The sequence below is a fragment of the Leopardus geoffroyi genome, chromosome X, assembly GCF_018350155.1.
Source record: "Leopardus geoffroyi isolate Oge1 chromosome X, O.geoffroyi_Oge1_pat1.0, whole genome shotgun sequence".
Taxonomy (NCBI): Eukaryota; Metazoa; Chordata; class Mammalia; order Carnivora; family Felidae; genus Leopardus; species Leopardus geoffroyi.
In genome coordinates, this window is record NC_059343.1 from 18,896,144 (window position 1) to 18,919,279 (window position 23,136).

Here is a 23,136-nt window from a genome sequence, read left to right on the forward strand (position 1 = left end):
ACATGTAAAACTGCAAAAAAATAAAACAGGAATGCTAGAAAAGGCTGGTTTTGATACTGTACCAATTTTAATTCTCTATAAATTAGTATAAATTCAATGGAATATCAGTTAATAGATTTTTTCCAGTATGATAAAAATCATTCTTTTTTTTTTTTTTTCAACGTTTATTTATTTTTGGAACAGAGAGAGACAGAGCATGAACGGGGGAGGGGCAGAGAGAGAGGGAGACACAGAATCGGAAACAGGCTCCAGGCTCTGAGCCATCAGCCCAGAGCCCGACGCGGGGCTCGAACTCACGGACCGTGAGATCGTGACCTGGCTGAAGTCGGACGCTTAACCGACTGCGCCACCCAGGCGCCCCAAAAAATCATTCTTTTTTTTAATGTTTATTTATTTTTGAGAGAGAGTGTGAACAGGGGAGGAGCAGAGAGAGAGGGAGACACAGAATCTGAAGCAGGCTCCAGGCTCTGAGCTGTCAGTACAGAGCCCAATGCAGAGCTCAAACTTACGAACTGTGAGATCATGACCTGAGTAGAAGTCGGACGCTTAACCGAATGAGCCACCCAGGCATCTCATGATAAAAATCATTCTAAATTTCATTTTAATAATTTGGACTCTGGCATATGATTATGTGGCTGAGAAAATAGAAATCAGGCAAATATCCCAAAATATAGAAGAAAAAAGGAAGTATAATGACCCCTCTCTCATATTATATATAATCACATACTCTTGTCTATATTTCCTCAATTGTTATAAGACAATTTGGACTCAGCAGAAAGCCAAGGAGCAGAATTTGAAGCCTGTATGCCCTGTGAGTTTACAAGCTTGGAGCATATATAAAGTATTCAACAGAAAATACATTTTTAATGTTGTAGTCCATAGTAACGGTCATGTCACATATGGGTGCCAAGAGTCTACAATACTCAATTTCCATATAATAATCTTAAACAATTAGTTCCACTAGTGTTCACTGCACCCACTGCTAATGATTCCTTGCTTTCCTCAACTTCCATCTTACGATGTACCCTCTGGCTCTGCATAATATTGTCTTAATTTTTTTTTTATCCCTGTGCTCATTATGTAAGAGTTAGATCTATTATTTTTTAAATTATTGCATTGAGTGGGAGACTTTAACATGGTGATACTAAAATGCATTTATTTTTCAAGGAATTTATAATTTAAAATTGCAGTTGCTTAAGCTATAGCTTACAGCTGGTTGAGCTAGGGTATATCTCTAGGTTTCCAAGGATCCCTCTTTTTTTTTTTAATGTGTGTGTTTTAGTCAATTACAAATATTGGACCTAGTAAAGAGGCTCACTTTGAATCCTGTGGTGTGGATGAAAGTACTCACAAAGATGATCCATTTTATTCCATTTAAAGTGCCCCTTGACATATATAAGGATATATTTCAGAATAAACAATGGACAGGAAAAGAAAATATGACACAAAGGAAAAGACAAAAGGATCAATCCAGTAAGTCCAATAGTCTACTAATAAGCATTTTAGACACTGATAATTAATATTATAGAGTAGAAGAAATAAATGGAGAAATAGTAGAAGTTTCCCTAATCTCAATATATATTCTCAATCAAAAATGCCCTCTGGGGGCACCTGGGTGGCTCAGACGGTTGAGTGTCTGACTTCAGCTCTGGTCATGATCTCGTGGTTCATGAGTTCGAGCCCCGTGCTGGGCTCTGTGCTGCCAGCTCAGAGCCTGGAGCCTGCTTCAGATCTGTGTCTCACTCTCTCTCTCTGCCCCTCCCCTGCTCGCACTCTCTCTCTCTCTCAAAAATAAACAAACATAAAAAAAAACTTTATAAAAAATAAATAAACATTAAAAATTTTTAAAGCATTTTCTGATTGTAGGAATAATGCAAATAATTTACATCTGACTTGTTCTTGGGATGCTTGGACAATGAAAAATAAGAGCATAAATGTGTGCTAAGACAGAGTGAAGAGTCATACAGTGTGTGTGTGAGAGAGAGACAGAAAGATACAGAGAGAGTTAGCTGACATTCAGAGGAACCAGGTAAGAATAAGATTTTACAGACGCAAGCTAGGGCGTCATGCAACAAGGCCCTCAACATTGAGAAAGAAAATAAACATACAATTTTGTAGCTAGAAAATTATGTATCAAACAGAAAACTAAGAAACTGGTAAGAACTCAGAAATTTTGATAATCATCCACCCTATCTGACAAAAAAGACAGTTTTTTCAGGAACAAGAAAGGCTAGAAGCCTTGACCAATTCGCACACTGTCAACAAATAAAATGTTGACTAAGCAAAAAATAAGTTATATGCATTTATAAGCTGGAAAGATGATAAATACTGTCTAGATTTTAAGAATTAAATGAAAGTAGAACTTCAAGAGGTAAGCAGGGCGCTTACTTGCCTCTTTCCCTAAGACAAACTGAGCAATCCAGGAGATTTGGGGTAATACTCAAAGCTTGCTGGTGAGCAGGGCAGAGGTTGCAAGATGGAGAACCTTCCTCCTGAGAATGACAATTCCAAGCTATCTTTCACAGAGCCTAAATCCATACTCAGTTGGTCCAAAAAAATCTCAAACTTATATTCACTTTAAAGTGAATGTTCTGTAGTGGGCCCGGGGGAGGGTCCCTGGCAGAAGCAAATACGATTTGTTGCTGGGAGACCACAACTTCAATACGTGCCTTAAAGTTCTAGAAAATATTAACTCAGAAGAAAAAATAAACGTAAAAAAATCCCACAAAGAAATAAGAAATCACAAGCAAGAGCTAGAAGAAACAACAAATAGTAGAATCAGAACAAAAATGACTTTAGATATTGAAGTTTTTGGACCTGCATGATGAAATAAGTGTATTTGGTATGCTTAGAGTAATAAATTAGGAGACTGAAAGTATGAGTTAGGATATAGAAACTATTCAAAATGACAAAGAGCCTTAGAAAAAAGGACCAAATGAATTTCTCAACATGAAAAGAATGAAAACAAAAACACAACTGTAACTTTAAAAAGTTCATGTAGTAGTCAATTTCAATTCAGAATTAGGCAACAAGAAGATAAATCAGAAGAATGATTGAAGGAGAGGAAACTGAAAGAAAATATGTTAAAAGGCATGGAGCACAGATGAAAGGATCTATCCTATTTCTACCTGGAGTTCTTGGAGAAGAGAGAGGTTTGTGGGAGAGAACATTTGGAAAGACACTTAGTAATTTCCCAGAAATTAAAGACAGATTTCAGAAGTCCAGTGAATTCAAAGGAATGGAGTTTCATGGTACCATCTACTAGGGGACAAGAAGGGCTTCGTATGACTAATTCTGACTTATTCAAGGTTTGCAAGGTTGATGTAATGCTAGAATATTAATTTATATAATTATATTAACAGAAGATGAAAAAAAAAACATATAGTACCACAATGTACCAAAAACTTAAGAGAAATATAGGTGGGGGATATGGTGAAAAGTGCCACACTGCTTATGTGTTATGAAAGGGAGGGAGGGAGATTGAGGTTCTCCAAAGAGGATAAATTGGGACACAGGAACTATTACAATAAAGTGATAAAACTCTGAAGGGATAAAAGCAGTACTTTTTTTAAAAAAAATTAAGTTCAGGTAGGTTAACGTACAGTGTAGCATTGGTTTTGGGAGTAAAACCCAGTGATTCATCTCTTAAATATGACCCCCAGGGCTCATCCCAACAAGTGCCTCCTTAATGCCCATCACCAATTTGGCCCATCCCCCCTTTTGTTACCAGTTTCTTCAGAAGTGGGACTAAGAATGGAAGGAGGGGAAAAAGATACATGTCATTTTGTGTTCTTTGCTCTCTTGAATATCGTCCCTTCAACATACATGCACATCTTTTATAATACAAATTTAACAAAACATAAGCAAACAGAAAAGAAAAACAAAGAAGTTTAAGGCATATTTTTGTGTTGATTTGGACATATACTCTAGATAAACTAAATGGAAAAAGGAAGCTGTAGATGAATATATGTATGTAATATGCTCACATTCATAAATATGTTCTGACAGCATGTACAAAAAATTGAAAATAGTCTGTGAATAGAGAATGAGTGCATCTTTTCCACTGAGATATTAATTTCACAATAAAAAAGTACCACAATAAACATTATGTGTAACTCCTCCACCCCCTAAGCTGAAATTATTGATCCAGTTTTTTACCACTTATAAAATATTATGTCCCTACTGTTCGCAGAATTCTTTCTTTAAAATTGGGGACCACAGATGCTAGGCATTTTATAATCGGCAGGATAGTCTACAAAACAAGGAGTTGCTCACCCAAAATACCCACAGCACCCCCACTAAGAAAAATAAGTTTCACCTTATGGATGGACTTTGTTGGTTTCTTTGCTCACACTGTTTCTTGTGTGTGATGTCTTCTTCTTTTTTGGATTTTTAAAAAAGTTTTTCTAGACCATATCTTTCAGACATATTGTTTTTCTGGAAAAGATTACATCTAGTATATTTTCCAAATCCTTTCATGTTTAAGAATCTATTTCCCATGATTAAATGGGTCCAGAATTCAAGGTACAAAATCATTTACCCTCATACTTTTGAAGACATTTATTTCATCTTTGCCAAATAGCATCCCTTATTGGAAAAAAAAATAAAAGTCTAATTCTTCTTATTATGTAATCACTTTTTTCCCTCTTGTTCTAGGATGTGATCTTTTGGGTTCAGAAATATCCCTAGTATGTGTCTAAAGGTACTTCTTATTTTATTATTTCTTTTTGGTATTTAGAATCTGTATCCTTGAATTCTCGTATTGCTGTTAGAAAGAAGAAGTAAAATCACAGAAGTATGAGAATGTCTTGGCCTTGCCAATGTTACAGTATCAGGGAAAGAACTGATCAGGAAAGTAAGTAGGTAAGATTAAAAGCAGTTAGTTTTTAACTTTCTTTTTGGATGAGCGATACTTAGTCTCTCCTGGGTAAGAATTTCACTCCTCTCAGAATGGGGGTTTCCAAAAGCAATGGACTATTTTTTGCAATTTATTTAATTGCCTAGAGATATAATTGAGAAAATTATCTGACAGAACCAGCAGTGCCTTGGTTTCATATAAGAATGGGTAAATCAGCAAATTAGCCTACTTGCGCAAAAGCATTAATGGACATTTAAAGACTTCTGTAATAACAATTTTAATTCAGTCCAGCTATCTTTACCAAAGCAATTTGGAGATAATTTCAGAAATTGTATTTCAAATAAAGGAAGGTTCAACTGGTTATCACTTGTGTGATAAAACCCATCACCAGAATGCCACCACATTTCTACTTGCTTCTTAATAAGCACCTATCACTTTATTAATATTCATCCATTCATTTGTCACATTTTGGGGAGAATGAAATAAATCCTTTTCTTTCCCATTTTATAGAGAATGAGACTGATGTTCAAAAGAAAATAAATAATCCACCGGTTTGCATTAATTTGTTTACTCACTCAGTCAACATCTCTTGAGCTCTTACAAAAGCCAGGCACTACTATGGCTACTGATAATACAAAGATGACCAAGGATTTTTCAGTGCACTGTGTAAGATAGGTATGATATTGTTACAACACAATGTTTGTAGACTATTTCCAAATGAAACGGAAATTTCCTTAGTATAAAAATCTTTGGTATCCCAGTCTATAAGTCTCTCTTTTGGTTCAAGGGTCTCCATGCTTTCTTTTTGTCACCATGTTCTTACTTTGTCCCAACCATCTTCTTCAGTGATACTTCTTTTTTTTAAAGTTTATGCATTTATTTTGCAAAAGAGAGAGTGCAAGCAGGGGAGGGGCATAGAGAGATGGAGAGAGGGAGAGAGAGAGAGAGAGAGAGAGAGAGAGAGAGAGAGAGAGAGAGAGAATCCCAAGCAGGCTCCACACCGTCAGCACAGAGCCCAATGTGGAGTTTGAACTCATAAACCATGAACTGTGAGATCATGACCTGGATTGAAACCCAAGAGTTGGATGCTTTACCAACTGAACCACCCAGGCATCCCTTCTTCAGTGATACTTCTAAAGCTTAAGTCTAATAATGCTCTTGATTTATAGAAACACTCAAATTACCTTCCCAGCCCTAAGAAAAGGGCATGTGAGAGCACACACAAGACCCAATCTCAGTATGTATTGTCATATCCCTCAGTATGTCTTTTAATGTCTCCACCTCATTAAACATTTAAATCATACCAAAACCAATCCCTGAGCACAGAATATTTTTCCGTTTCTTTGTATCTTCTTCAATTTCTTTCATAAGCTTTCTATAGTTTTCAGCATACAGATCTTTTACATCTTTGGTTAGGTTTATTCCTAGGTTATTTTATGATTCTTGGGGCAATTGTGAATGGGATCAGTTTCTTTATTTGCCTTTCTGTTGCTTCCTTATTAGTGTATAAGAGTGCAACTGATTTCTGTACATTAATTTTGTATCCTGAGACTTTGCTGAATTCATGTATCAGTTCTAGCAGACTTTTGGTGGAGTTATCTGCAAAAAGTGAAAGCTTGACTTCATCTTTGCCAATGTTGATGCCTTTGATTTCCTTTTGTTGTCTGATTGCTGATGCTAGCACTTCCAACACTATGTTAAACAAAAGCAGTGAGAGTGGACATCCTTGTCATGTTCCTGATCTCAGGGGGAAAGGTCTCAGTTTTTCCCCATTGAGGATAATATTAGCTGTGGGCTTTTCATATATGGCTTTTATGATGTTTAAGTATGTTCCTTCTATCCCGACTTTCTTGAAAGTTTTTATTAAGAAAGAATGCTGAACTTTGTCAAATGCTTTTTCTGCATCAATTGACAAGATCATATGAGATACCACCTCACACCAGAGTGGCTAAAATGAACAAATCAGGAGACTATAGACACTGGAGAAGATGTGGGGAAACAGGAACCCTCTTGCACTGTTGGTGGGAATGCAAACTAGTGCAGCCGCTCTGGAAAACAGTATGGAGGTTCCTCAAAAAATTAAAAATAGAACTACCCTATGACCCAGCAATAGCACTGCTAGCAATTTACCCAAGGGATACAGGAGTGCTGATGCATAGGGGCACTTGTACCCCAATGTTTAGAGCAGCACTTTCAACAATAGCCAAATTATGGAAAGAGCCTAAATGTCTGTCAACTGATGAATGGATCAAGAAATTGTGGTTTATATACACAATGGAGTACTACGTGGCAATGAGCAAGAATGAAATATGCCCTTTTGTAGCAACGTGGATGGAACTGGAGAGTGTTATGCTAAGTGAAATAAGTCACACAGAGAAAGACAGATACCATATGTTTTCACTCTTATATGGATCCTGAGAAACTTAACAGAAGACCATGGGGGAGGGGAAGGAAAAAAAAGAGGTTAGAGAGGGAGGGACGCAAACCATAAGAGACTCGTAAAAACTGAGAACAAACTGAGAGTTGATGGGGGGTGGGAGGGAGGGGAGGGTGGGTGAGGGGTATTGAGGAGGGCACCTGTTGGGATGAGCACTGGGTATTGCATGGAAACCAATTTGACAATAAATTTCATATTAAAAAATAAAAATAAAAATAAGAGTACTTGGAATGATAACTACATGAAAAAAAATGAATCATACCAAAACCTACTAATCCCTTCCAACTCCCAAACCTTTTATTTCTGTGGCTTTGAACACACTTCTATTTGCCTAGAAGGTACCTCTTGCATTTCCTCCAAAGGCTTTTTAACTGTTACTTCCACTTAATAAAGCCTGATGTAAACTCTAAGGAAAAAAGTCACCACCATCTCTTTTCCCTCTGACTTTATCTTGTTTTACCCATATCATAGGCCTTACCATACTCTATTGCATTTATTCATTTACATATGTGCATACATATCTCCTAGTAAGTCATGAATTCCTTGAAATCATGGGTAAAGTCTTCTTTATCTTTTTATAAACACTACCTATAAGTATGCTGACATATGGTAGATGATTTTAAAAACTGTCAAACAAGCGCGTTCTCAACAAGAGTATAATGAGAGGAGAACATGGTAGATCAGTTTTCTTTCTTTCCTTTCTGCTGAAAGAAGTGGTTTTCAAAGTGTGATCTCTGGACCTATAGTATAACATCATCTGGGAATGTGTTAGAAAAGCCAAGTCTCAAGGCCTATTCTACCCTCCCCACACCCAAGACCTATGAAAGCAGAAAATCTGGAGGTGGGCTCAACATTTTGTCATTTTTATCAGTCTTCCAGGTGATTCTTAGAGAGGCCAAAGAACTACCTATCCAAAGAGATTGTCTCCCTGTGGCCACTGTGTATGGTGGCCATTTTATTGCTCCTCAAATAAAATAGATGGAGTAGATGAAGATAACTAAGTCCTTAACTTTCTAGAAGATTAATTGTGGATAAGTTCTAAGAACTGGCCCATAGAACAGAAGGCAAATTTTCATGGGCCAGAATGTCACAAGACAATTGCATGAAACATGACATTAAAAAAAAAAAACAGATAATGTGCTAAACAACAAATGATAGAAAGAAAGCACAGTATACCAAGGACCCACAACAATATGACCAGAAAATGAAGATAAGTCATCAGGAGAGAGAAACTAGAGAATAGAAAACCATGTGTGGAGGAGCAGGAGAGAGGGAGTTGGCAGCAAAGTCCAAATAATTAGAAAAGGAATAACTAAACACTAGATTACTGTGAAAGGAAGGTCTTTGCCATACCCAGAATAATGCTGTGGAAAGTAAAAGAGAGGGAAAATGGGAACACATAAAGATGAACGGTAACCAAAAGAGAGACTCAAGCACGCCTGGTTGAAGATAATTCACTAACTTCCTGTGTGAAGAAAGACTGGAAGTTAATAGTAGACTCATGTCTACCATAAGATCTACAGCATTCTAATCATGTGGTATAGCCAAGCTGTTAAGGGACTGGGCTTTGGCATTCAACACCATGAGATTCTAGCCCTGGTTTCCCCAATTATCAGCTGTGTGATCTGAGCTTCAACACACTCATCTAAAAAAATAGAAATAAAAAAGTCCATCCCAACAGATTAGTTTTAATAAATGATAAAATGGCAATAAAACATCTTGTGTTCTATTTGATGCAATAAGGTATTCAATACATGGTAATGATTATTATATCTAGTTTAAGACTTTGGTCATAAGTTCTGCATATAATTGCCATAATACCTGTATAAATTTCCCATAATATGATAAACTGATTCTCATATAAATTCTCTTATGTCACAAGTGCCAATTAGTAACCTTACTCTAGTGTGGTGGTGATGGTGGTGGTGTGTGTGTGTTTATGTGTGTGTGGGCAAACTCCCCAATTCCATGATGCCCCTTCAGTTCTCTCCTACTTATTTTGGGGTTTACATTTATCGCTACCCACATAGTAGAAGACTGCTTGGGGAAAAAATTGATTATATATCATCAGAGGCAAAATAAATTCTGTGGTATAATGCTATTACTTTGGCCAAAAATATATTTCATACATCCTATTATGGTCTACTAAAAAACAAGGCACAATTTTTACTAAAACGATAGAATAAAGGATCCCACATCACTTCTTCCATCTCTTATTAAGAGGCTTCAAGCAGTAAAGTGAAATGGATTTCCTTTACTTTTCCATCTGCTCACTTTGATTTGATTAAGCCCAGAGGGATTCTAGCAAAAAATCTAATTTGTAGGACTTTAATCGTGGTGTGGTATAAGGCAGGATTTGAGTATCAATTGCCAGTTCATGAGCTGTGAGATCTTAAGTTAGTCACTTCATCTCTCTGAACCTCAATATTCCTCATGTGTAAAATGAGGATGAGGTCATGTGTCCACTCTCCTTCACATGGTTATTTTGAGATGGAAATCCATGTGAAGGCTCTGCTTAAAATGTGTAAACATTAGCTGCTCTCTATTCCTAACTGCTCTATTAGGAAGTATTTCTTTACATTTCACCAAATGTTCCACCTAACCCTGCCTGAATGAATCCTGACTGTTTTGACTTGCTAGGACATATCTGCAGATGTGCCTTGGTTTTGATCTGTAAGTAATTCATGCCCAGAATAAACACCATAACTATCACTGTGCTTTGCTAGATAATCAGACATTTTAGTTCTGCCCTGTTAGAGAAATAAAAATTCCTTATGCTCTCAAATTTTCTACTGATGAGTGAACTGCATCCCCCCCGCCACTGACAAATTTTATAGTGTTAAAAAAATGGAGACACCAAGTATAGTGTCTATTACAAGAGGCATTAATAACAGCCTGCTGAATAAAGGCTGTCTGTTATATGTCAAGTGGTTCTAGACTACTGTGCCTCATAGTTCAGAAAATAAAGCTAACTTAAAAAGCAGGTGGTAAATCCTAATTCAAGAAAAGATGTTTGTTGTAACAGGTTGTTCTTAGAGCTAAGGAAAGTCTCTATCATCTGTCTGAGCATAAGGTGTTCCGGTATTTGCGAAATGGGTAAATAAAGAGCTACTATGTAAGTTGTAGAGGGATGGCCAATTGCAAAAATAGAATATAGGATATGAATTAGCATTAAAATTGTACAGAGGTAGCACTGGGTAGAGGAAGATTCGCTTAAAATATGATAGAGATGGGTTCAATTTCCAGTTCTCTGCCTTACTGTGTAGGTTAGAGCAAGTCACTGAAACATTGAACCTGTATTTTCTGAGAAGTTGTTGCAGGGATATGAGAAGTTACATGTGAAAGTATTTATCCTGGTGCCTAATAGAGAGAAGGTACTAAAAAAAATCTGTTCCTATCACTTTTCTTGGATTATTTTTTGTTCTTTTCCTTTTCTTCATCTTTTATCTTCCCTAGGAACCAAATTATCCCTTTTGGGGGGATTTAGAAGACATTTTAGGAAATTATACAGTGACTTGAAGCTAGTTTACTGAGTTTCTATTATCACTGTATTCATTGTAAAAATGGCAGTTTCATAGAGATTTCTGGTTAATAACATACTTGTATTACCCAGATTTATATAAACATAAGAATAAGAACTGGTGAGTGACCAAATATAAAGTAGGATATTTCGTGATGCCAGAAAGTAAAGAGACCTTCAACGAATGACTGAAACATGTTCACAGGACAAGGAACAAGCTTGAAGGGGATACCAAAATCTGGCACAAAAGGAGCAGCAAACTAAATTACGATAGCAACAAATTATAACTGATAAAATATAAGTTCATTATTCCACACAAATATAAATAAGATAAATGCATCACGGGGATGAAAAGTACAGCACAGGGAATATAGCCAGGAATATTGTAATAACTTTGTATGGTGACAGTTGGTGACTACATTTATCATGGTGAACATTTTGTAATGTTTATAATTGTCAAATACTATGTTGTACATCTAAAACTAATATTATGTGTTAACCATACTTCAACTAAAAATTAAAAAATAAAAAAGATATAAAAATGAGTAGGGAAAAAGGGAAAGCTCTTTACTACAGAATGCCAACTAAGGAATGTAAACAAAATGATGGAAATAGAAAATAACCGTTTGGTAACACAATGGTAATAATTCATGCAAGAACCATCACACTAAAACTAGTAGGTGAATATGTGTCCATGAACAGGATATTTATATCTTCCCACAAAATACTTAGTAAATATAAAGGGAAAAATATTAACTTTATAATGGAAAAAACTGGTGGACATCACCTTCACCAAATGATTAAAGTTACCATCACCAGTAACAAAGCAACCTGACATCATGGTCTCCTGATATAATGCACTTGAGAAGGACACAACATCCCTTTTGTGGGATTCTAGCCCAAAATGTACAACCTGAATTTAATCATGAGGAAACATCAGATAAACCCAAACTGAAAGATAGTCCTCAAAATAACTGGCCTGTGCTTTTCAAAAATGTCAGTCATGAAGGACAAAGAAAGGCTGAGGAACTGTTCCAGATTAAAGGAGACCAAAAAGACATGGTAACTAAATGAAACACATAATTCTGGACTGATTGAGGAAAATATTTTTTTACTAGAAAACAGCACATTATTGGAACAATTAGCATAATTTTAATAAGGTCTGTTTATTAGATGGTAGTATGATATCAATGTTAATTTCCTTACTTTGGTAGCTATAATATGCTTATATAGGAGAGTATCTGTGTCATCTTGAAAACAAATCCTGAAGTATCTAGGGATTGCCTTAGTCTCAACTATTATAATAAAAATGCCATAAAGAGGGTGGCTATAACAATATGTATTTCTCATAGTTATAGAGGCTAGGAAACCCAAAGTCAAGGTACCAGACATTTTGGTGTCTGGTGAAAGCTGGATTCTTGGTTCACAGACAGCCATCTTCTTGCTGTGTTCTCATATGGAAGAAGGGGACACAGAGCTTTCTGGGGTCTCTTTCATAATGGCACTAATCCCATTCCTGAGGACTCTACTCATATGACCTATTCAGCTACAAAGGTCCCACTTCCTAATGCCAACACAATCGGGAAGTTATTATTTAATATATGAATTTTGGGGAAACATATTCAGTCTATAGCAGAGATAATAGGGAACTATGCCTAAAACTTGCTATAGATTGATGCAGAAGAAAAATTATAAAAGTATCTATCTATCAATCAAGAGACTAGAAAGAATGGTAAAGCAAATATGATAAAAGATTAACAACTGGGGAACCTATAGAAGGATAGATGGGAACTCTATCCTTCCAATGTTTCTTTTAAGAGTAAAATTATTTCAAAATAAAAGGTCAAAAAATTAAGAACAAAACAACACCTTGACAATGGACAATGGACCTTGACAATGGGCAGATTTTGACCCAAGCTTTGCCTTCACTGATTAATTAGCTGTGCGACAGTAAGAATCTTACCTAAATTCTTCATGCTCAAGTTTTCTCATCTGTAAATGGAGGAAATGATAATATCAATCTCCTGGGTCATTAACAGGATTAAATAAAATGAATCATATTAGGTGCTTATCACTGTGTCTGAAATGTATTAAGCATTCAATAAATTGCAGCTATTGTTGTTCTTATATTACAAACTTAAAATGAATTTAGTACATCATTTCTCTTTTAGACGTTCCTTTGGAATTCCTCCATGTGCTCATAGGACCTCATATCTAACTTCATTTTACTGCCAATTAATACTTTGTTATACATTATGTTTGTACGTCTTTCTTTCTCACTATACAGGCAGCTCCTTGGGGGTGAAAAAGCTGTCTCTCATCTTTGTGGCACTAGTGCCTAGCATAAAACAAGGTGCATATACTCTGAGGAAACTTAGGTAATACTTGCACATAGATGCTCTATGGCTATGGCTGACGAAATGATAGTAAGGAGGAACACTTGGAAAACTCAGAAGGAAGTCTTATAAACCTAAATATACAAGAATAGGTGGGTTTATTGACACCAAGCAAGTTTCTTATGTTCGTAAGACTATATACATAATCTGTAAACGTGACTGAATTTGGGATTCTCATTTCATGAAGATAAACAACCAAAGGCTACTAACTTAGCTTTGCAAAAGAGGCAAAAAAGGAAATAAATGAATGGATGAATTTTAAGTATTGTCCTTTGAAACTGGGCCTCCTGGACTTGGAAAATTATTCACTATGATTGCTCAAGCCATCATGAACAGTTATAATTCAAGACAAATGAGAACAAAGAGTGTTTACTTACAGGCTCAAGAGAAATTCCAGCTCCTTAGGTTCTTGTTAGCCCAAGATACAAAAATTTGTGCCAGATTAGAGGGTGCTTTGCTAAGCAGTCAGATGGGTCTATTACAAAAACATTTATATATGAACATAAGGGAAGGGAAGCAAAAATAACATAAAAACAGGGAGGGGGACAAAACATAAGAGACTCTTAAATATGGAGAAAAAACAGAGGATTACTGGAGGGGTTAAGGGAGGGGGATGGGCTAAATGGGTAAGGGGCATTAAGGAATCTACTCCTGAAATCGTTGTTGCAGTATATGATAACAAATTTGGATGTAAATTAAAAAAACAAAATGGTAAAAAAAAAAAAAAAAAACATTTAGATAGAGTTCTGTCTGGCTTCCGCCAAAGTAGCCATTTCTACACTAATATTACTGGAATTCTTTAATTTGCCCCTTTTTTATTTAATTATTGTATTTTGCCTTTCTCCCAGATACATTAAAGTATTACACGATGATAAAATTGGAAAGGATTTTTTTCCCCAACAGATTTACGTTTAGGGATGATTTTTTTCCTTAGATTATTTGAAAGATTCTCAATATTTGCTCAAGAGTTAAACTGCCCTTCAAATATCCTTTTTCATTTTGAGACATATCCACTGAAAACATTCCCCCTTAATAATTATTCTGTGGTCTTTGCAAGAAATTTGTCATTCAATTTGAAGGCAGACTAAAAATGGTCAAATGTTTGTGCATCTAAATATGGTAAACATTCCTACAAATAAATATTAGCTTCATTCTTACTTGACATATTTACATAGCTGCTTGAAATTGTTTTGTCTCTTTTTTCAAAATGTACAAAGAGGACCGTTAAAGGAGATATTTGTCAGGATGACATTTAATGCCAGATGACCAAAGAATTTTGGGTGTGTTTTTGTTTGTGTGTGTTGTCTGTTGCTTCTTATACCTCAAAAAACACGTTGTACACACTTGTATAAGAATATGACTAGAAAACAAGGTATAGCTATATCATATTTTAATAAAGAATGAAGTCAGAAGATAAAAATGTGTTGAAGAATATGAAAGAGGAAACTAAAATTCTTTAAAATGAACAGAAACTTGTAGAACAGAATGATAGAAATAATGCATGAATCTCTAAAGCACAAGAAATCTTGAGGTATTAGTTTGATGGGATATTAGAGACACATGGAAATAATCCATCACTAGCTCAGGACCCACAACTCACTAGAGTAATTAGTATTTCATCTCCAAATGATTAAAATAATCACTATGTTAAGTATATCCTTGTAAGGACTCTGAAGTGTATTCAGGAATCTCACAAAATATAAGAAAATAACATTAAAACAAGTGTGTCTCAGGGCATTTTTAGCTATCATATGTGTCCGTTTTCTTTTAAATAAGTATTTTGAATTAAAGGAGAAAATAAAAAGGCCCAAGTAATTTCCCTGTAGGGTTTGAGTAACCACCACAAAGTCTAAAAAAAATCAGTAAGTGGAGTGACCATTAAGAAACAGAGAATTTAGGAATTAAAGTGCCTGAACAACATGGTTTCATTCACAATACAGTTGTGTTTCCAAGACCACAGTATGAACTCAAAAGGCATCACATTCCCTGAAATGTTTTCTGTCTAGATGTAAGATGAAAGCAAAGATCCTCCATCAGAGAGTGGACTTAAGGGTTTTGAGGGGGAGCTTCATCTAGCTGTCTACTCCTACAGGATATGGGTTTTCTTTTTCATGTTCGGTTGTTGCCATCTTGAAATTCTTTATTTCCCAACTTTATTGAGACGTATTTGACATATAGCATTGTGTAAATTTAAGGTGTACAAAACGATTTGGAAGGCAGCTATGTTCCCCAATGCTGCACTACAACATGATGTTGTGATACATATATATGTGCATAGTGAAAGATTACCGCAATAAGGTTAGTTAACACCACCATTACTTCACATAATTACCATATTTTTGTGTGATGAACATTTTAGATCTACTATCATAGTGACTTTCAACTATATAATACAGTATTGATAACTATAGTCATCAGGCTGTACATTAGATTCCCTAAAAATTATTCACCCTATAGCTCAAAGTTTGGATACTTTGGCCAGTATTTCATTTCCCCCACCACCCAGGCCCTGGAAACAACCATTATACTCTCTTTTTCTATGGGTTTGGCTTTTTTAGATTGCACATATAAGTGAGGTTATACAGTATTTATCTTTCTCTGATTTCTTTCACCTAGCATGATGTCCTCAAAGTCATCCTTGTCACAAATGGCAGGCTTCCCTTCCTTATTATGGCTGAGATATCTATCTATCTATCTATCCATCCATCCATCCATCCATCCATCCATCTGATCTTACTTTTTAAAATTGAAGTATAGTTGACATACAATGTTACATTAGTTTCAGATGTACAACATAGTGACTGGACAAGACTATACATTATGCTATGCTCACCAGAAATGTCGTTGCTATGTGTCACCATACAATGTTATTACACTAACATTGACTATATTCTCTATGCTATACCTTTTACCCCTGTGACTTATTCATCACATCACTGGAAGCCTGTATCTCCCATTCCTCTTCATCCACTTTGTCCATCCTTCCACCTATCTCCTTTCTAGAAACCATCAGTTTGTTCTTCGTATTCATGGATATGATTCTGCTTTATGTTTGTTTTGTTTTTTAGACTCCACCCATAAATTAAATCATATGGGTTTTATCTTTCTCTGACTTATTTACCTTAAGGTAATACCATTTGGGTCCATTGATGTTATCACAAATGGCAAGATTCTATTGTTTTCATGGTTGGGTAATATTCCATTGTGTGTGTGTGTGTGTGTGTGTGCACGTGTGCGTGTGTGTGCACGTGCATGTGTTTGTATAACATCTTCTTTATCCATTCATCCACCCATGGACACTTAGAGTACCTCTATTTCTTGGTCATTATAAACAATGCTGCAATAAAACATAGGAGTGCATTTATCTTTTAAAATTAGTGCTTTCATTTTCTCTGGGCAAAGAGCCAGTAGTGCGATTACTGGGTCACATGGCATCTCTTATTTTAATTTTTTGTGGAACCTCCATATGATTTTCCACAGTTGTTGCACCAATTTACATTCCTATCACAGGACACACGGGTTTCTTTTTTTCCACATCCTCGCCAACACTTGTTATTTCTTAAATTTTTCATTCTAGCCATTCTTACAGGTGTAAAGTGATATCTCATTGTGGTTTTGATTTGCATTTCTCTGATAATGTATGATGTTGAGGATCTTTTCATGTGTCTGTTGGCCATCTGCATGTATTTTTTGGAAAAAATGTCTATTCAGGCCCTCTGCCCATTTTTAATTGTTTTTTTTTTTGTTTTGAGTTGTATAAAGAAAAACTAACAGTTCCATTTGCAATTGCACCAGAAAGAATGAAATAGATAGGAATAAACTTAACCAAATAGGTGAATGATTTAGACTCTGAAAACCATAAAACATTGATGAAAGAAATTGACAATGACACAACAAATGGGAATATATTCCATGCTTATGGAAAAGAACTAATATTGTTAAAATGCTCATACCACCCAAAGCAATCTAGATTCAATGCAATCCCTATCAAAATACCAACAGCATTTTTCAGAGGATTAGAACAAATAATACTAAAATTTGTATGGATTGACAAAAGACCGCAAATAGCCAAAGAAATCTTGAGAAAGAAGGACAAAGCTGGAGGTATCACCATCACAAATTTCAAGATCTTCTACTAAGCAATAATAATCAAAACAGTATGGTACTGGCACAAAAGCAGATACATAGATCAATGGAAGAGAATAGAGAGCCCAGAAATAAATGCTTGCTCACTGATATACAACAAAGGAGGCAAGAGTACACAATGAGGAAAAGGCAGCCTTCAATAAATGGTGCCGGGAATGTTGGACAGCTACATGCGAGAGAATGACACTGGATGACTTTTTTATACCATACCAAAGAAAAAAACTCAAAATGGATTAAAGACCTAACTGTGAGACATGAAGCCATAAAACTCCTATTAGAAAACATAAGCAATAACTTTTCTGGCATTGGTTGTAGCAACTTTTTCTAGAAATGTCTCCTCAGGCAGGAGAAATAAAAGCAAAAATGAACTACTGGGATTACACCAAAATAAAAAGCTTTTTCATAGTGAAGAGAACCATCAACAAAACAAAAAGGCATCCTACTGAATGGGAGAAGATACTTGCAAAAGGCATATCCAAGAAGGGGTTAATATCTAAAATACATAAAGAACTGAAACTACTCCTGGAGTATTTGATCATCATGCAGTTGGTTAAGTTCCAGTAGGTGAACCCAGGCAGCATTCTTCTGCAAACCAATTATTACTTCTATTATGTAGTCTTTTTAGGCTGAATAGAAGTCTAAATTTCTTTCTAGTTGAATATAGACCTTAACATATTTAGAAGTTGAGTGGTGACTTGAGGAAGTAATGAGTAATTCTATTACACAAAGACCATCCTGTGACCCTTGAAAGTCCAAGATCATCTCAAGATTACTGTTACTTTGAAAAATTTATGGGAACTTAAGTAGGATCTATATAAAGGGTCAACTTGTAAAGATGAAAAAATATATAAATAAACCCAAAGAGCTTCTGAGAAGCATGATATCCTTCTTAGTTAAATGGTTTTTCCTTTATTTTTGCACAGTAATTTTCCTGGGCCATAATGCTTACCAGACTCCCTATTGTGTTTTCCTCTCAAGTGTGAATTTCTTAGTTCAGTATTCACCTTGAGTATCATACATACGAACACATACAGGACTGGAACAGAGGAATGCAAAAGCACTTTACGGCTACTACAGATGTAGTTTCTTCGTCAGAAAAAGACTATTTCAAAGGAAAGAAAAAACATACAGAAAATAGGGTATCAATCAGAAGGAGTCATACATTAATTCATTCTCTCTTCAATTATTATAGAGATTGTCTTTGAACCTCCAGGAATGCTAGGCTTGCAATGGGAACACAAGGAGAAAAAGGAGTGTTTGAGAAGTCAGCACTAATCAAGACTTTCTAAATGCTGAACAAGCAAAGAGTGCCGGGGGAAGCAAATGCTACACTCTTGCCCATATGGCAGGTATCTATTATGGACCATCTGAGACAGATATAGGAAATCTTCAAATCACTTTTTCTCTCCTAGCTCTGATTCCTTACAAAGAAGGCTGATAATAGTAATTTGCTATCCCATGTAATATGACAATAAGGAGAAACATAGTAGCTCTATGATTACAGTCAAGTATCTACTGGGGGAGGACTGGGAAGTTATATTTCACATTGCAATATAATAGAATGACTTATTGACTTCAGCCTTTATGTAGTATTACTGTGAGCAAGTCTCACCAAATTGTCTACTTAAAGGTCTTTATATAACATAATTTCTGAATCCTCAAGGCTAAGGACCACAACCTCCAGGTGGAGCTGTTTTAATAACATTTTTTTAAGTTTGTTTGTTTGTTTGTTTGTTTCTTTTGAGAGAGAGAGAGAGAGCATGAGCAGGGGAGGGGCAGAGAGAGAGGGAGAGAGAGAATCCACACTGTAAGTGCAGTCTCGCTTAACCAACTGAGTCAGCCAGGTGCCCCTTAATAACATCTTGATTCATGCCTTCCATTTACATTTCTGTCACAATGCTAGCTCTTTTATAGGTTTCTTGCCCATCTTGATTCTTGTTTCTTTTTGGCACAATATAATGGAAGAACATGGGTTTTCCACCATCTTTTTTTTTCCTGTCTGCTATTCTAACTAAACATGCTTATTTCTGCCTCAGAGTCATAGCATTTATTACTTTTCCTGGTATGTTCTAGGTGGCTACTTATTACTCAGGTCTCAACCCAAAGTGCCACCTATTAGCAAGGCCTTCCCAGACCAACCAATCTAAGGTAGTTACATCTCTGTCATCACTCTTCATGACATTAATCTTGTTTATTTTTTATGCACTTTTTTTGGTCTCCTCCCACTAAAATGTAAGCTCTGTGGAGGCAGGGACCTTGTTTGATTTGATGACCACTCACTCTACAAGATCTAGAACAACACAGGAGCTTTACAAATATTGGTTTCTATGAACAAATGAATGAAAAAAATGAACATGATTCATAGATTTAGGCCAGGATTCTACCTAACATCATGAAGTAAGCTACTTGAGGAAATAACTTTCCTGAGCCTGTTGCACCATCTGTTAAATGGGTATGATATTTTTCAGAGAGGATTAACTGAGATGATATGTGTGAAAATGTTTATAACCAGGTATTCATCAATAAATATTATTTTCCTTCCTATTCCCTTTTTTAAAATGTTTAGTTATTTATTATTTTTTAAGAGAGAGAGGAGAATGAGTAGGGGCAGAGAGAGAGGGAAAGAGAGAACCCCAAGCAAGCTCCACACTGTGAGTGCAGAACACATCATAAGGCTCAATCTCACGAACCATGAGATTATGACCTGAGCTGAAATCAAAAGTTGGATGCTTAACTGACCCAGCCACCCAGGCACCCCTCCTTCTTATTCCCTTTTAATACATGTGTTGAAATGCAAAGAAACTTATTTTTAAATTCACTTAATTAGTAACTAACAAAATTATTTTGTATTTTTCTCCTCTACACTTCAAATGTTTGGGCTGTAGCTCACACACCTTGCTTTTTAATTCTTTTTTGATTCAAATCCAATATTCTCACTTCAATAGAAGTGAGCCTAGAACATTGACTTTCTTATAAATGTTTTATTTTTTACTCCTTAATCCTGAGGAATATACAATAGTGCAACATTCTTTCCTCAACATTGACTGTAGTAATAAAAATAGCTACAATTCACTAAGTACTTCTGTGTGCTTGGTAATGTGCTAAGCATTTTACATATGTTATTTTATCTCATCCTACCTGGCAAATATTATGAAATTCATAATAGTTAAGTGAGTATTATGATAATCACTATAGATGATAAAAATGGAATTCAGAGGGACCTGACGATGGTCATACAATTGCTGAGTAGGATAGAAGAGATGTGAAGCCAACTCTCTGACTCCAGAGTCTTTGCTCTTGTCTACTATACTATACTGCCTTCTTTACTGGGCCTCTGAGATCCAAAGATCAGTAAGACACCATCCTTATCATGGAGAAGAAGTCTACTTTTGGATGCAGAAATGCACATAAACAATGAACACATGTGTGATGAGTATTAGAGTTTACACAATTGCGCTCACAAAGAATGAATAACTTTGTATCTGGAAGTTCCAGCAAAGCTTTAAAAAGCAGTAGAAATGTTCACATAGAAACTGGGTGATGGGAGGGTAGATTTCCAAATCACTTGGAACCATGTGTACAAAACATAGGGGCATAGGACAGCAGTGTGCTGAGACAAGATGGAGTTTCCATGAAGCTGAAATCTAGAATTAATTTGTGTAGGGGCTGTGCTCGCTTTGGCAGCACATATACTAATTTGTGTAGGGGTTGGGAAGGAAATGTGGCAAAATGCAGGGAAAGGCTGATGAAACTGAGAATAAAGTTTTGAGGTAAATTGGTAAGGACTTTGGACATTCGTCAATTTTATCTCAGAGAGGAACATCATCAGATCCTCATTTCAGAGAGATCATTTTAATTCTGTTCCCTCTCATCTTTATTTGAATGATAAGAGCACAGCTTTATTTGTAATGTCATCACTACTCAAAATGCAAATCCAACCCCTTCCCAATACTGTGTTTCATCATTGTTTTCACACCCTACTGACCCAAACCAACCAATTTTCTTTTTTCTTCCTCTAGAACCCTTCAACAATAGATGGTTATTCATTAGGAAAGAGAAACACATGTCCCTAACATTAAAAAACAGGAGTGTTCATGTTTAGACACTTCTCTAAAGAAGACATCCAGATGGCCAACAGGCACATGAGAAGATGCTCAATGTCGCTCCTCATCAGGGAAATACAGATCAAAACCACACTCAGATACCACCTCACACCAGTCAGAGTGGCTAAAATGAACAAATCAGGAGACTATAGATGCTGGAGGGGATGTGGAGAAACGGGAACCCTCTTGCACTGTTGGTGGGAATGCAAACTGGTGCAGCCGCTCTGGAAAACAGTGTGAAGGTTCCTCAGAAAATTAAAAATAGATCTACCCTACGACCCAGCAATAGCACTGCTAGGAATTTACCCAAGGGATACAGGAGTGCTGAGGCATAAGGGCACCTGTACCCCAATGTTAATAGCAGCACTCTCAACAATAGCCAAATTATGGAAAGAACCTAAATGTCCGTCAACTGATGAATGGATCAAGAAATTGTGGTTTATATACACAATGGAGTACTACGTGGCAATGAGAAGGAATGAAATATGTCCTTTTGTAGCAACGTGGATGGAACTGGAGAGTGTTATGCTAAGTGAAATAAGCCATACAGAGAAAGACAGATACCATATGGTTTCACTCTTATGTGGATCCTGAGAAACTTAACAGAAGACCATGGGGAGGGGAAGGAAAAAAAAAGAGGTTAGAGAGGGAGGGAGGCAAACCATAAGAGACTCTTAAAAACTGAGAATAAACCGAGGGTTGATGGGGGGTGGGAGGGAGGGGGTGGGTGATGGGAATTGAGGAGGGCACCTTTTGGGATGAGCACTGGGTGTTGAATGGAAACCAATTAGACAATAAATTTCATATTTAAAAAAAAGAAAAATCATGAGGAAGAAAAAAACAGGAGTGTTTCTTTGAACAGCTGTTCTATTTAAATCTGTCATTATACTTGTATATATGTATTTGGGACTTTCCCTGCTTTATCTCTATGCCCTCCTACCTTAGCTACCTATAGATAAATTCCAAGGTTTTGGATTTAATGACTTCTGAAGATTTTCTCTTCATTTAAAAAGAACTACTACCCTATTCACCATCCCCTGAAATTTACCCCAAATAATTACTTTTTAAATTGTTCTTAACCTGGTGCTTACAAGAGGTTGAAAACATCATAGCCTGAACACTTCTGTTTTTTGGCATGATCTTGTCTATAGACCTGGCAGGCACTCTGTGTCCTTGATTAGATGGTTGCTAATCAGGAAAGGAGGACATTCCAACTGTGCTCTCCGGTGACACTAAGATTTGTGCTCAGGAAGAAGCTTATGTTTTTTGCCTCCCTCTGTCCCTTCAGTGATCACATCCAAATAATTTTCCAATTCTTGTTGCTGTCTGCTACCTATACTAAATGAATACTAATAGTGTTTATAAAAACCTTTGTACCCATCTAGGTTGTTAGCCTATTAAGGTCATATTCTTTGGAAACATTTTATTTTTTTCAGGCTTATGTTTTCTCCTCACCATTCTGTCCTTGTCTCTTTTGAAAATGTAGCATCTTTTTCAGCATGTTCAAAGGCAGTGAACTCTTTTTATTGGTCAGTTTTGCTCATTATATGCATGGATGGAACCCATGACATCAAGGTCTTCAAGGATCCTGAGAAACATCTTAAAAATGAATAGCCTCTTTGCCTGAGAACTAAAACAAAGCAACACAATACCCACCGGCTTAACTGCACTGAGAG